The 15,515-nt window shown below is 46.2% G+C and overlaps 1 long non-coding RNA gene across 1 annotated transcript; it reads right to left on the bottom strand.

Annotated features, from left to right (window-relative positions):
- Positions 1–1,838: 1,838 nt before the first annotated feature.
- On the bottom strand, positions 1,839–12,129 carry LOC125942403 (uncharacterized). The gene is made up of 3 exons (XR_007465071.1): positions 11,847–12,129; positions 4,875–4,952; positions 1,839–1,886 (listed from the first exon to the last, which is right to left on the bottom strand). It is a non-coding gene; the product is annotated as an uncharacterized LOC125942403 (long non-coding RNA).
- Positions 12,130–15,515: the final 3,386 nt, after the last annotated feature.

The following is a 15,515-nucleotide window of genomic DNA, read 5'->3' as shown; positions in this document are numbered from 1 at the left end:
TCAAGCACGAGGATTTTGCAAAATAACAATAAATGTTAGAGGGAAGGAAATGTGATAACGTGCAGCGCATGCAGCTGCGCCGACGCTATCTAATGTGTGATGTCACACCTGCCTATAAAAGGGTATGCGCTTTGTGAATAAAGGTGTTTTTGCTTTGTGCCCTAGGTCATATCAAAGTACAAAAAACGTTTCGGTACTGGTTTTTTTCCAACATTTTCGCAGTCTAGGTTTCGAGGTATCTGGAGTTTGTTGCAGTGGCATTTCAAGATAAGGGGTGAAAACCCCATGGAGTTGACACCATGCCAGGGAAAACAATAAACTTATCCAATAATTCAAGATATCAGAGTTCGAGTTAACGAGGGTTTACTGTAAATGTGGCAAATCAGTTCTGGGGAAGCCTGCAAGGTGGACAAAAGTTCACAAACGAGAAATATTGTCATCCACTCGAGCGCAGCACGGAGCTACAAAGGAAACCCCTACGGGTTTCTATGAAAGGAAGCTTTGCAGTTGAAGAATGTCCCGGACCATGACAAATTTTTCTTCCACTGCAAAGCTTTTTTTCAGGGAAGCTTGTATGGGTTTCCTTTATAGCTTCGTGGTACAGTCAGGTGGATGAAAATTTTTTCCTTTCATGTAAATGGTTCTACAACACATACACTACTTTTCAATACTGCAATGAAGTGATAAATGTCTTTGCCAAGGTGATGCCAGTAACTGTGAGGGTGTAGCATACATAGTGTTCCTTTTTTTTATACCATAAATTTTTTTTAGAATAAGGGTACGAGTGTAGCGACAAGATGCTTTTCTGGAGCTGCTAGACGAGGCAGACATACTTTGCTGTGAAGAATGCGAGTTTCTGAGAACTAGTTATAAAAAAAATCATCAAATTTGTATTAGAAGATCGAGGGCATCAGATTGTAGGGCAAATTTGGAGGCAGTGACATTTTAATGCACCCACATTTTTTTAATATTGAAGATGGCACTCAATTCTAGATGCTTATACTCAAATTTGAATGTTTCATCAAGGCAATATTGAGACAAAACACACAGGGAGTGCAGAAAAGACAGCCTCACTTGCCAACGCACACAACCTCATGCCTACATGCCTTGTGCCTGCCATGTATAGACGTGCGCCAGCGCTCCCTCGCAAAGGGACGTCTTGACAGGCATCATTTCATATTGCTATTGACAGTGCTTCAATATTCTTAAATATTTATCAACATAATTGTTTTATTTTTAGGGTTGTTAAATCACTGCAAAGACGAAAGAAAAAAAAGCACTTTCTCAAACGACATTATTCAGCCACACTGAGAATTGATTGTACCATCCAATAGCTTTGCATCCAGGCACGTGGATAGCATGTCAATGCGAGGCAGGCCAGGCTAGCCTCGCATTGCCATGCCAGCCACGTGCCTGGCTGCAAAGCTATAATATATTCCAATGAAGATTTGAGCAATGTATCTTACACTGATTGTAATTAGCATTCTGTACATTCGGTTTAGGATGATAAGAGAAAAGTATGCCTAATTTCTGGAGAAGACAGTGTTGTGTTGGTTCAAGATAGTGTGAAATTTGTTCATCCATATTTGTCACAGCTGTGTTTGACTATATGCACAGACATTAACCTATCTCAGCAGTCTCTATAAAATGGTGTTATGAATATTTAAAATGGCACTCTTTACTGGTCAGAGGTGTGAAAGGGTTAATTGCATAGCCCCAGTCCACAGTTGAAAATAATATATAGTGCAGCCCATTTAACATTACATACAAAAATATGTACACATATTGCATGGAATGAAACTTCACACATATAATGTGCATTACGAGGGTTCACTTGCCTTCATTTAAACCCTCTGGCAACACTTCTTATGGCTGCAGTGGATCACCTAAGAAAAAGATATTGCAGTATGACAAACGCTCAATTGTACCTCCTGTATGATTTCCATCTAGATAACAAAGAACAAAACAAAGCAAATCCTGCAAGAACAAATATTAAAAAGTTCACACAAACCTTCTACCAGGGGTGCTTGAAGCTTTACATAGGATGCTGCCAGAGGAATTAGTATTTGTAATTGACTTAAGTCAATATTCACAACTCACCCTAAAAACCTTGACAGTCATCATTACATTGGTCATCACTAGTGGTAGTACACATATTACTCTACAATCCACCAAACAATTACCACCAAGCAAGTGCCGCCTGATAACTGCTTTGTTACAAACTCGCGAGGGGCTTTTGCACAGGCATGGAAAGGTGAAACATTTAGTGCACACGTAGGAAAGGCTGCCAATTCACTCATTTACATGTAGCTCTCCCCAAAATATTGTGGCAGCAGGCTAACACTTTGCTACTTGATCCAATGCTTTGTAATGGACGATGCAAAAAAGCAAGACGAATGACTGTAACCACAGGGGTAGCATCCACTTCAGAGAACAGCCTAGCAGTCAAATGTTGTGTCACGGAGCGGCATATTTTCTCGAGTTTTTGAGTGGTTGTGACTCCAATTAACGGCCGCCAAAAACATGGTGTCCTCAGTCTGTGGCATATAATTTCGAGAAGGCGACACGCCGAATTACGAGCATCAAAAACGTCGTGGCCCCATGGGATGGCATCTCATTTCGAGACATCGACACGCCAATTAGCGGCCGCCAAAAACGTGGTGTCCTCACTGTGCGGCGTATTAATTCGACAAGGCGACATGCCAATTAACAGGCGTCAAAAACGTCATGGCCCCACAGGGTGGCATCTCATTTCAAGAACACGACACGCCGATTAACGAACCCCGAGGTGTGCGTGTATGTCCGCATGGCGCAGTGCCGGTGCTCGACCTTGGAGAGAGGGGAATCTACCGTCCTTCGTCCAAGGTGAAAGGGGCGCGGCCAAGACGTTTGGGAGGAGTCATGAAATAATTAGGTGAACTCTACATTACCGGTAGTTCCCCTACATAGGGAACTAGGGAAAGGAGAGGCTATTTAAGTGCAGGTTTTGAGCCCTGCTAATTAGTCTAGAAGCTGAACATATGCGCTGCTGAGAAGCCATCGGGGGGCTAGTGCCGTCCAGTATCGCCTGGGCCGCCTGGCCATGTCGGAACTCCGAGGAACTAGTTGACGTACTAGACGACAAACCAACGTCTGCACGAAGCTCATGGTAGTTCGCCTCAAGTTAGCTCGACCTGCTTGAGGGAAGTCATCAGATCTAGGCTCCCGGGAAACCAAGCCCAGCAATTCGCATCCACCTCGACAAGATCGGCCGCCAGCATTCTTTGGGAAAGCTCTGCGCGCCGACTTCACGGTTTATGGACTTGCTGCTGCTGCCCAGCCACGCGTATGACATCGTTGGTTTCTTATGAACTTTGTTTTCTTTAGAACATTGTTTTAGTGAAACGCTGTTAGGTGTTATTCTTCTATATTTGATCTGCCCCATTTCATATGTATATGTATTGTTAATTGCTCATCATATTTCTCTGTCATCATTGTGTTATATTAAGTTCAGGGTTAGTCTGTCTTGTGTTTTTTATTATTTGATTTTATTAATTTGTGTACATTTCTCAGCCGATAAATATCTTGTTTTTTTTGTTTACTCCCGACTGACTCTACTCTGACTCCCGACTCTGACTCTTTCACTGTGTTCGCTCGAGTACGGAACGACCAACCGGCTTGTCTACCCCGTCAATGGACTTCGCGCCGACGACGAATCGGTGACAGCTGTGACATGTTTTTATGGCACCAATTAAGCATGCATGCACCCACACTCGCTGTTTTCTTTACACTGCACTGTAATAAAAGCGTGGATCATTAGAATGACCAGCATTCACCAGATATTGTTGTTTGATTGTACTTCCTCTACAAATCGGCTGCAAGAAATTATGTTTACAAGGGAGCTGTTGCAAAATTGGTCAAAACATGCGAGTCAAGCCCTTACTCGTTTTCTGAGGCAAGGTAACAATTAGGTGCACCTGTACATGTCAACAATGAAGATACTATCATAGCAATTATGTCTAGGACTTGTGCATATATAAGACTGTGCATGTATAAGATAAAAACACTACCAAAAACATGCAACGTTTCGCTACGTCTTGCACATGTGTTAGAGGAACTTCGTTTTGTTCCCAGGGTCGAAGTTAAAAAGTCATTATCGTCATCAGCCTATATGTCCACTACAGGCCGAAGCCCTCTGCCTGCAATCTCCAATTACCCATCTTGTGATAGCTGATTCCAACTTGCGCCTGCAAATTTCTGAAAATTTTCTTAGTGCACTGCAAGTTGTAGGGCATCACCTAGTTAAGGAATGGCTCACTGCAGGGTATTTCAAATTGGTTCATTATTGTTAGAGGAGACAAGAAAAACTGAAATGTCACATTGCCATGCTGCCAAGAGCGAGCTTCCTTGCCGACGTAAGCACTTTCTCCTTCTGCCTCGTCTAGCACCCACAGGTGACATTTGTTACCCGCCAGCTCCCTCACCAGAGCCAAGGGACCTGGTCCCATTTACGTCACAAGCACTGCCTGTAGTTTTTTTCCCCCATTTCTCTTATTGCTGTGCGGCACACTCCCAGTGTCAGTATTGCACATTCTGCACTGGACAATTCTCCAAGGTCATAAGCCATAATTGGTCATGTTGCAGGCAGTGCGCCTTACAGAGGCATTTGTGCATGTGACCTTGACTCTCTGGTTGAAAGGAAAGACAAGAAGGCATTTTTTGACATTTCTTCTGTTAAACCATGCAGCTTCATGATATTTTGCAGACACAATTTCTACGGAGTGATCTACATGTCACGCTGGTCTGTTTGAAATGCCTAAATCTGGTGAGGGGCACTTTAAGGAACAGCACTTTTGGAACAGGAAACCCAAGTGAGAGAGAGCTGATGAGCAAACCTGGAGATATAGCTGGCACCAGCATTTCCCTGATGGCCGGTACATGCACTGTAGCCGTCTGGGCAGTGGGAGCAATTTCTGCATGAACACCAAATTATTCCTGTTATAAAACACCACCTAAGAAAATAGCATTAAAGAATAAGGAAAAGCCAGACAATCTTTCGCCAAGGACTGCATATGACATGCAACATGGTGCAACAAAGTTGTTATAGGTCCTCGTGCCTGTGAATTTAGCTGCAGCTAAGATGTATTGCGTGGCTCCTGTGCCACTCATGGTGCTTAAAACATTGGAAGATAGAAGCTCCCACTTCCAAAGCTGTATGCTCCTAACACATATCATGAGCCCCGCCATACTGCTGCTCAGCCAGCTGTAGCAATACATTCAGTGTACATAGAATATTTTTGATAAGCATTACACAACCTGCAATGTTGATTTAGCTGCTACACTGACATATGCCGAAACATTGCAAGAAATGAGGTAATAATTGGCCAGAAACTGTCCAGTAAACTTGACAGCATGCCAGGTGCACACGACCTATCATGAACTCAGTTTGGGAAATCAGGTGTATAGTATGGGCCTAGCACAGCTTAAAAGAGTACTGATACAATACATTTGCATCCTGCTTTCCGTGCTTTATTGGATAGCTGCTGAACCCGAAAACACAGTACGGTACCATAATTCCTTGAATGCACAAAAAATTGCTAATTATATTCTCTTCCAATGTGCTATGATTAGTTGGCTTAAGGTTTGTTTACAAGGGTTGCTCTACGTGTCACAAATATCAGAGGTAATGGTCACATGTTACACGCGTATTTATCAGAGATAGTGGTCACATGGTATCAAAACTGCTGATATACACGTCCGCCTGATCCAGTGTTCACAAGCCACACAATAACCGCATTGCCGAAAGCTGGAAGCACACCACATGGGCCATTCTTTCCACATGTCCACATTCAACATGGAATAATAAAATCTTGGCCCTCTACTGTCTCTTCTCTCAGAATGTGCAGTGCCCTTTGCCCTCCTCCCCTTCGGTAACTTATTAGCTCATCGTCTGAAGCTTTCAGAAGACGATCACAATGTGCTTTTACCGCTGCACATCAGTGATAACACATGACCACTACTGTTGTGAAAGTATGACGTCAATGCCACATCCCCTGTTCGTACCTAGATAAACAGCGCGTGTTTTCGGAATAAAGCCATTCCTATTTCCGCTTTCTGCGTAGCGTCTGTATGCATGCTACAACAAGTGGCGACGAGGATGGGATCCGAAGACTAGGCCGAGATTGCGCAGTACGAGAAGAATGGCAAAGTTTTTCAATTTTGAGCCTTTCGGCGATGATGGCGAAGATTTCATGTCTGATGTTGAAAGATTTGGCCACTACTGGAAAGTGACCCAAAACAAAGATGACAACCTCAAGAAATCTGCCTTTATAACGGCCATTGGTAAACGCCCCTACAAAACTCTGAAGGACCTGCTGCTACCAGCGAAACCAGAAGAAAAATCATTCAATGAAATCGTCGCAGTCCTGAGAGAACACTACTCTCCGGGAAGCGAAGTTATCGCCGAAAGGTTTAAGTTTAATCGCCGCTACCAGATGGAAGGTGAGACAATATCCGCATTTTCAGTGGAACTACGCCATATGGCAGCAAGATACGATTTTGGGACGTTCCTGGCCGATGCTCTTCGAGACAGGTTCGTGGCTGGCCTCAGCGACGCTTCGATTCAAGCCAGCCTTCTGAAGAAAAAGGAGCTAAGCTTCGAAACCGCATGTGACCTAGCAAGAAGCACGGAACTGGCTGAGAAAGAATCGAAAGGCTTCCGCCTAACCTCTGACAGGACTTTTCGCGACGAAGGCGTCCACGTCATTCAGAAGGGTCAACAAAGACAAAAGGTGAGGACTTCAGTTGGTCTTGCAGCCGGTAACTTGTTACCGATGTGCGGAGCAACTTGATGCTGAAGACTGTCTATATCGAAAGGCAAGGTGTCATTATTGCAATGACTGGTCATCTGGCTTGGGCATGTAAGAAAAAAACGAGAAGTGGCTAATGCATTCAATGACAATGATGAAGGAGTGGAAGAGTTACAACTTTTTCACGTTCAGCAAAGTGGACCGACGACTCGACTTTACCGAGTGCAAGTGCACATTGCAGGTACGCTGGTGGAGATGCAGATAGAGACAGGAGCGGCTGTCTCGATTATTAGCGAGAGCGTCTTTTCGTCAGTGTCTTGTGTACAGCCACCAGTCAAAACAGGACTGCAACTTAGAACGTATGGAGGCGCACCACTGGAAATTGTAGGGCAAGCAGAAGTGCCTGTGGTCTACAACAACGCAAGATGTTGCCTGTCGTGGTTGTACCTGGAAGGAAGCCGTTACTTGGACGTGACTGGCTTGCAGAACTGAGGATTGACTGGAAGAGCGTATTCACGGTGCAGACAGACGGAATGGTGGATGAGCTGCTATGCAAGTATAGCTACGTTTTTTCTACGGAGGTAGGACTAATAAAGGGACAAAAGGCACAGCTGGTCCTAAAGGAAGACGCCAGACCAGTTTTCTGCAAGGCTCGACCGGTTCCCTTTTCCCTGCGGACAGCAGTCGAAGAAGAAATTCGACAGATCGAACGGAATGGGGTCCTGGTTCCCGTGGCACAAAGCGACTGGGCACACCAGTGGTCGTCGTCCCTAAGGCAGACGAGAAGGTGAGGCTGTGTGGAGACTTTAAGACTACCTTAAATCTTTGCATAATGATGGAGCATTATCCATTACCCTTAGTAGAAGACATCTTTGCAGTAATTGCAGAAGGCACAGTCTTCACTGTCTTAGACCTAACCACTGCGTACCAACAAATAGAAGTGCACCCCGACTCTCAAAAGCTGTTGACGCTTAACACCCACATCGGCTTATTTCAGTGCCTCCGCATGCCATACGAAATTTCCAGTGCTCCAGCCATATTCCAGTCTGCGATGGATCAAGTGTTAAAAGGCATGAAGGGCGTTGCCTGCTATCTCGATGATGTCCTCATCACTGGGGCATCCGAAAGGGAATGTTTCGAACGCGTTGAAGCCGTCCTTACTCGGTTCCGGGAGCACGGTGCTCGGCTCAAGCAAGAGAAATGTAAGTTCTTCGAAGACTCTGTCACCTATCTGGGGCATATTATTAGCGCAAGTGGAATTAAGCCATGCACGGAAAAGGTTGAAGCTGTTAGGAATGCGCCAGCTTCAAGGAATGAATCGGAACTAAGAGCGTACCTTGGCATGCTATCTTTTTACTCTAAGTTTATCCCCAACATGTCCACACAGCTGAAACCACTATATCAATTACATAAGGGAACTCGGCAGTGGCAGTGGCCCAAAGACGCTGAAGAGTGCTTCCAGAGGAGCAAGCGTTGGTTGATAAGTGACAGTGTCCTAACCTTCTGCAATCCGGAGAAGTCAATAGGCCTTGTAGCAGACGCATCTGCATATGGAGTGGGGGTGGTGCTCTTCCATGAAATCGAAGGAAATGAAAAACCGATCGCATATGCTTCGCCAACGCTCAGTAAAGCAGAGACTGGGTACTCAAAATAGAAAAAGAAGCACTTGCCATGGTGTTCGCTATTAAACGATTTCATAAATATATTTATGGACGAGAGTTCACTATATACTCTGATCCCCCCCCCCTGCCATTAAATGGCTTACTCGGGCACAACAAGCCCATTCCAGCACTTTGAGCTGCCCAAATGCAGCGCTGGATGCTGCTGCATGCGGCCTACCGTTACAAATGGGTATATAGGAAAGGGAAGGCTCTCGCTAATGCAGACGGATTATCGTGGCTTCCGCTAAAGAACGTAGCTGACGTCAGTGACTACTTGCAATTTTTATCGGCAACAGACCAACTGCCGTTATCAGCTGAAGATATTCGAAAAGCAACAAAGAAGGACCCACTCCTATCAAAGGTCCACTTCTTCACATTAAATGGATGGCCAGCAAAAGTTGCCGATCAAAATTTAGCACCGTACTTTACTAGACGCCATGAACTATCGTTGGATCGAAACTGCGTGACCTGGGGCAATCACTGAATTGTGCCATGTGCGCTTGTTACGCCAGTTTCAAAATTGCTGCACAAAGAACATCCAGGCACGACTAGAATGAAAATGCTTGCGAGGAGCCATGTGTGGTGGCCCCAGCAAACTTCGGACATAGAAGACACTGTCCAGAGCTGTGCAGTCTGTCAATTTGCGCAAAACACGCCGTCCCAGGAAGACTTCACGCCTTGGGCCCGTGCAAGCAAACGATGGGAAAGAGTGCACTTGGACTTGTCTTTTGCAAACTCATGCTGGTTACTAGTCCCGATAGATGCTTATTCCAAATGGGCAGAAGTTGTGCGCATGAAAACAACTACAGCAGAAGCAACTGTGCAAGAGCTGCGAATATTTGCCAGTTTCGGTCTACCAGAAATGGTCGTCACAGACAATGGACTGCAGTTCACGTCTGCTCAGTTCTCCACATTCCTTGCCTCCAATGGCATACGGCACCTCACTTCTCCGCCTTATCATCCGGCTTCGAATGGGATGGCGGAACGACTTGTGCAAATCGTCAAGAAAAGCCTACTAAAGCAAATTGGAGAACATAAAAAGCATGGCAAGTCTATGCAGCATTGTGTAGATCAGTTTTTTATTCTCGTACAGGAACACGCCCTGCGCATCGACAGGGGTTACGCCAGCTCAGTTGTTTTTGACATCGGCCCCAACACGGCTTAGCCTACTGCACCCGGAGCTGAGTAACCGGTTGAAGACTGAATCGCGTCAGCCCACTTTTGCCCGCTCAAGGTCAACATGGCGCGAGTTCACAGCAGATGACTATGTGCGAGTGAAAGGAACTCGTCCGGGCGACCCTATTTGGTTAACAGGCACCATCACGGGCCGTATTAGTGCCGTCACGTATACAGTGCGAGTGAATAACGAAGAACGTTTTGTGCATGCCGACCCCATCGTTTCAGCTAAGTGCCCGGATTACCAGCCAGCCAGAAGCTCCGCATTCAGTCCTGCAACTGCCAGGACGGCTCGATCAAGCAGACCCCACGGCGGCCCGAGAATTGGCAGCTCCTCTAGACCGTTAACAGGGCGACGATCAGACGCTGCAAGACCAATCTTCACATGAGCCCCCAGCATCGGGGCGCCTTGAAGATGAGCAGGCAATATCCGGCCCCGAGAGCTCGGAGCAGGTTCCAGTGCAGTCTACTCCTGGAACCTTAAGGCGTAGTACATGAATACGCAAGGAACCAGATAGGTGGGGATACAAGTAAAAAGAAAATTAATGCTGGCAGAAGTGTTGTGAAAGTATGACGTCAATGCCACAATCCCTGTTCGTACCTACATAAACAGTGCGCGTTTTGGGAATAAAGCCATTCCTATTTCTGCTATCTGCGTAGCGTCTGTATGCATGCTACAACCACAATTTTCACATGTAGAGGAGCATGTAGAAATGAAAGAACTGGAAGAGAGCATCATAGCATAAAATTGCAACCAAAAAAGTTGGCCTAACAGTAGGTTACATGTTACAGTAAGTCTTACTGTCTTTCACCACCGCGCTAGCTACACTCTTCTGAAAATACAAAGGGTGTGACAGAAACCGCACTTTCGCACAATGGCTTTAAATGTACACGCTAACATAAACGACCAAAGTTGCATAAGCATGTTGGGAAAAATGGGCACAGACAAGTTGCCAAAACCCCCAAACACGTACGCGTTGATTAGAACCAACCAGGAACAAAGCACACAATGCCAAGTCCGCCTAGCGCAGGGTCATGCATTGGCTCAACTAAGAGAAAGTGAAGTGCTGGATTCAAGAATTGGCTTATGAAGGCCAGCTGTGTGATGCGACGCTTCCTTCTAGTTTATTTCCTTCCTCCGTGTAGAGAAGCCCTTGCATACAAATGCTGTGCCAATAAGCTGTGCTCTATATGGTACCAATCTAAATTAATTGCATTAAAAGATGATACAATTCATGATTTGTTACATGTTTGGGAAATTGAGACCTTGTTATGGAGTTGGCAGCTATCTACGAATACATTTTTAAAAATTGTGTCAGTGCTCTTTTAAGACAAGAAATTGAAGCTTCTGTATTATAGTTGACCCGTAGATATGTACCCATTTATTGATCAAATGACACTCTACAGTGCATACACATACTGTTCTTGTTTATTGTTTGTCTGTTCACTCATTTCTTTTTATCACCAGCTTTTACTGCTTTCATTGAATATTGACACATGTTATCAGTGTTATGTGGCACTTGTAAGGCATTCTCGGTTTCTGTGTTATAAAGCAATTAATTTAAGGAGTTCACTTAAAACTCCTGCAACACAAATACTAGCGAGGATTTTATAAGCGCACTGATGAAGAAAAGCGAATGTATAGACAAGTGCTAACTTCAACAAAGGCTTTATTGGCTGGCTGCAGCAGGTGTCATTGAACGCACTTTGTAAAATGCAGAGATTGCGTTTATCAGATTCCGCTTTCATACAGAAATTTCCACATATGTAGGCCATCTAAAATGGTGTCTAAATGACAGATCAGAAGACACGGCAACAACGTAAGAAAAGATGCGATGGCGTGTTGCAGCACATGTGATTGCGAGTCATTTACAAAAGCTTTGTTGTGTCGAGACAGATGAACTCACCACGCTGATCACTGAAGCAGCCCAAATAGCAAGCTTAAATGATAAGTGCATAAGCATGCATTCGCTTGATTTGGCAAGAAATAACTGTCTTTTCTGAACGTGATTTATTGTATGCATTGCATTTTTGCTTACATATGAGCGTGTTTTGCATACCTATAAAATGTGCACCTGTTTCCAATAAAGCCACTGTTGAAGTTAAGTGCTAGTGTGTGTCCACTCGCTTGTTTCATTGTCATTTCATAAACAACCCCAAGTATGTCTTACAAACAAAGCTGAACGTCAACACTCGTCACAAACACAAGCTTGCAACTTACCAATCTTGTTGAGGAGGCCATCTGTAAGTGTTCTTGACCTCTCTCTTTCTTCTTCCAGGAGCCGAGCAAGTTCTTTTTCATCTTCCTTTTTCTGCACTTTTTTTTTGAAGCTCCTCTATTTTTCTGCCATGGCCTTCCACTCAATTTCTTTAGCTGCTGTTCTTTCTTTGTGAAGCTCCTGAACAGTAGTTGAATTCCTACTTTCGTCATCAAGGTCTTCAAACTGCTATAACATATTGTCACGCGCTAAGGCAAGATCAATCAACAGTACTAGCAGCCAGACCCGAAGAATGCCAGACACGAAAAGAAGGTTCTCCAGCTGGCGCGGGATCTTCGACTTCGTCGTCTTCTTCGCCATTCTTGCTGGGCACGCAATGCTGATCGTTTGCTGGCTCAAAACACCAGGTGGCATTATTCCCCCTCCCAATGAAGCATCGACTCGATGCTCAACCACAAGACGTACACGGAAAGTACATAAATTAGGTAAGACACACACACAAAAAAAATGGAAACGCGCTAGCCCACATACGGACATGAACACGAGGCGAAAAATGCGTTCTGTGGTCGGGAACAAGAAAACAATCGCTTCGCAGTTCTTCGGAGGACGTCGCGACTACAGCAAAAAAAAAAGAAAAAAAAAAGTTTGTTCACCACTACACTGTATGAACATCACCGTGTGAAATACGGCTTGAGGCGGACGACATGTACAATCTCTGGGCGTGGTAATCGGCGCTTGGGTGATGACAGGTCTCCGTCTGGAATCACTTCATAGTTCACGTCACTGACACGCCTTAATACTCTGTACGGTCCGAAGTACTTGCTCAGGAGTTTCTCGCTGAGGCCTCGCCGTCTAATGGGGGTCCAAACCCAAACTTGGTCACCGGGCTCATAGCTAACTTGTCGATGGTGGAGATTGTACCTTATTGCATCTGTACACTGCTGCTGTCTTATGTGCACACGGGCCAGTTGACGTGCTTCCTCGGCGCGCTGAATGTACTCCTCGACGTCAGGGGCTAACTGGTCGGGCTGATCGATGTCGTCATACGGAATCATGGCGTCGAGCATAGTTTGAACATCTCGACCATAAACGAGGCGAAACGGCGTGAATCGTGTAGTTTCCTGCGTGGCAGTGTTGTACGCAAACGTTACGTACGGCAGGATTTCGTCCCACGTTTTGTGCTGCACATCCACGTACATAGAGATCATGTCTGCCAGTGTTCTGTTTAGTCTTTCTGTCAAGCCGTTAGTCTGAGGGTGGTATGCAGTGGCCTTTCGATGACTCGTGTAACTCAACTTAAAGATGTCGTCCAGAAGCTTCGCCGTAAACGCCGTCCCTCGGTCAGTGATGATGAATGACGGTGCGCCATGACGAAGCACAATGTGATGCATAAAAAACTGGGCAACCTCAGATGCTGTCCCGCGTGGTAGTGCCTTCGTCTCAGCGTAACGCGTCAAGTAATCGGTTGCGACAATGATCCACTTATTGCCGGAGGAAGACAAGGGAAATGGGCCAAGAAGGTCCATTCCAACTTGATCAAACGGCGTACGCGGGGGGTCGATGGGTTGTAGAAGGCCTGCAGGCTTGAAGGGTGGTGACTTGCGGCGCTGGCATTCACGACATCCTTTCACGTAGCGTTTGACGCAAGCAGTCAGTCTAGGCCAGTAGTACAGTTGTCGTACCCTGTCCAGAGTCCTTGAGTAGCCCAAGTGACCAGATGTCGGCTCGTCGTGGCAGGCTAATAGGATGTCGTCGCGAAGGTCTTGAGGCACTACTAGAAGATGTGGTTTGTCGCCGGCACCTGTGTTTCTTTTGTATAAGATGCCCTCTCGTAGGCAAAATGACGACAACCGTCGCGAAATAGGGCGAGGAATGGACGCGATGTCGCCTTCTAAGTGATCGATGATGGGCCTTAACTCAGCGTCCGATCGCTGTTTAGCGAGCAGATCCGGACGGCTGAGGGCTCCCAGGAAGGCGCTGTCATCTTCCTCGTCAGGATTCTGGGATTCAACAGGTGCTCGTGATAGCGTGTCAGCATCTTCATGTTTTCTGCCAGACTTGTATACGATGGTGATGTTAAATTCCTGGAGTCGCAGACTCCAACGTGCCAATCGTCCAGAAGGGTCTCGGAGGTTGGCCAACCAGCACAAAGCGTGATGATCGGTCACAACTTTAAATGGCCGCCCGTAGAGATACGGCCTAAACTTTGTAGTAGCCCAAATGACCGCGAGGCACTCCTTCTCTGTGGTGGAATAATTGGACTCGGCGCGTGACAGAGTGCGGCTCGCGTAAGCTATAACTCGTTCAGTCCCGTCTTGCCTTTGCACCAGGATAGCTCCGAGACCAATATTGCTGGCGTCAGTGCGTACTTCTGTGTCAGCGTCCTCATCGAAATGACCGAGCACGGGAGGAGAAGACAATCGACGTTGTAGCTCGGCAAAGGCGGTCTGTTGTTCATCAGTCCAGAGGAATGGCGAGTCGTCACGCGTAAGGCGAAATAGCGGCTCTGCAATCTTCGAAAAATTTTCAATGAAGCGTCGATAATATGCGCACAAGCCCAAAAATCGTCTGACACTTTTCTTGTCAGTTGGAGCAGGAAAAGCAGCTACGGCAGCAGTCTTCTCGGGATCGGGCCGAACACCTGCCGCGCTCACGACGTGACCGAGAAACTTCAGTTCCTCGTAACCGAAATGGCATTTCTCTGGCTTGAGGGTAAGGTCAGCCGATCGAATGGCTTCGAGTACGTTCCGAAGGCGTCGAAGGTGCTCGTCAAAAGTTTCCGAAAAGACAACGACATCATCGAGATAGACGAGGCAGCTTTTCCATTTGAGGTCAGCGAGAACGGTATCCATCATTCGCTGGAATGTGGCTGGAGCGGAACAGAGGCCGAAAGGAAGTACTCTAAATTCGTAAAGGCCGTCCGGAGTCACAAAGGCAGTTTTCTCGCGGTCCCGCTCATCTACTTCAATTTGCCAGTAGCCACTTTTCAGATCGATAGAGGAGAAATACTTCGCGCGCCTCAGCCTGTCCAGAGAATCGTCGACACGAGGCAACGGGTCTACGTCTTTCTTTGTGACGTTGTTTAGCTTCCGGTAGTCAACACAAAACCGAAGCGTGCCATCTTTCTTTTTAACAAGCACGACAGGCGACGACCAGGGACTGCATGAAGGCTGTATTACGCCGTCTTGAAGCATTTCCTTCACCTGCGTTTGAATGGCATGTCGTTCGGTCGGGGAAACACGATAAGGCTGCTGCCGTATGGGGTGCGCGTCGTCATAGGTGATGATACGGTGTTTAGTAATCGACGTTTGACGTATCTTCGACGACCGTGCAAAGCAAGAGTGGAATTCGAGCAACAGGTCACGCAGGGGTTGTTTGTTGTCTTCAGAAAGCGTTGCACTAATGTCGACGTTGCTTAGAGGTGCTTTAGTAGTGCCGATTGCCTGGGAAGCAAAACACTCAGTGACGTCGGCGATCGGGTCGGCGTAGGCGATGACAGTACCAGGGAAAAGGTGGCGGTGTTCGTAGCTGAAGTTCGTGACAAGAACTTCACAGTGACCATCATGGAGATCAATAAGGCTTTTTGCTACGCAAACACCTTGAGAAAGCAGGAGAGAGTGATTGCTTTCTGCGACCGCTTCACCGTGTAAGAGTCTGTCACATGCCACTTG

The sequence above is a fragment of the Dermacentor silvarum genome, chromosome 1, assembly GCF_013339745.2.
Source record: "Dermacentor silvarum isolate Dsil-2018 chromosome 1, BIME_Dsil_1.4, whole genome shotgun sequence".
In the NCBI taxonomy this organism is placed as follows: Eukaryota; Metazoa; Arthropoda; class Arachnida; order Ixodida; family Ixodidae; genus Dermacentor; species Dermacentor silvarum.
This window is presented reverse-complemented; position numbering and strand designations above follow the sequence as displayed.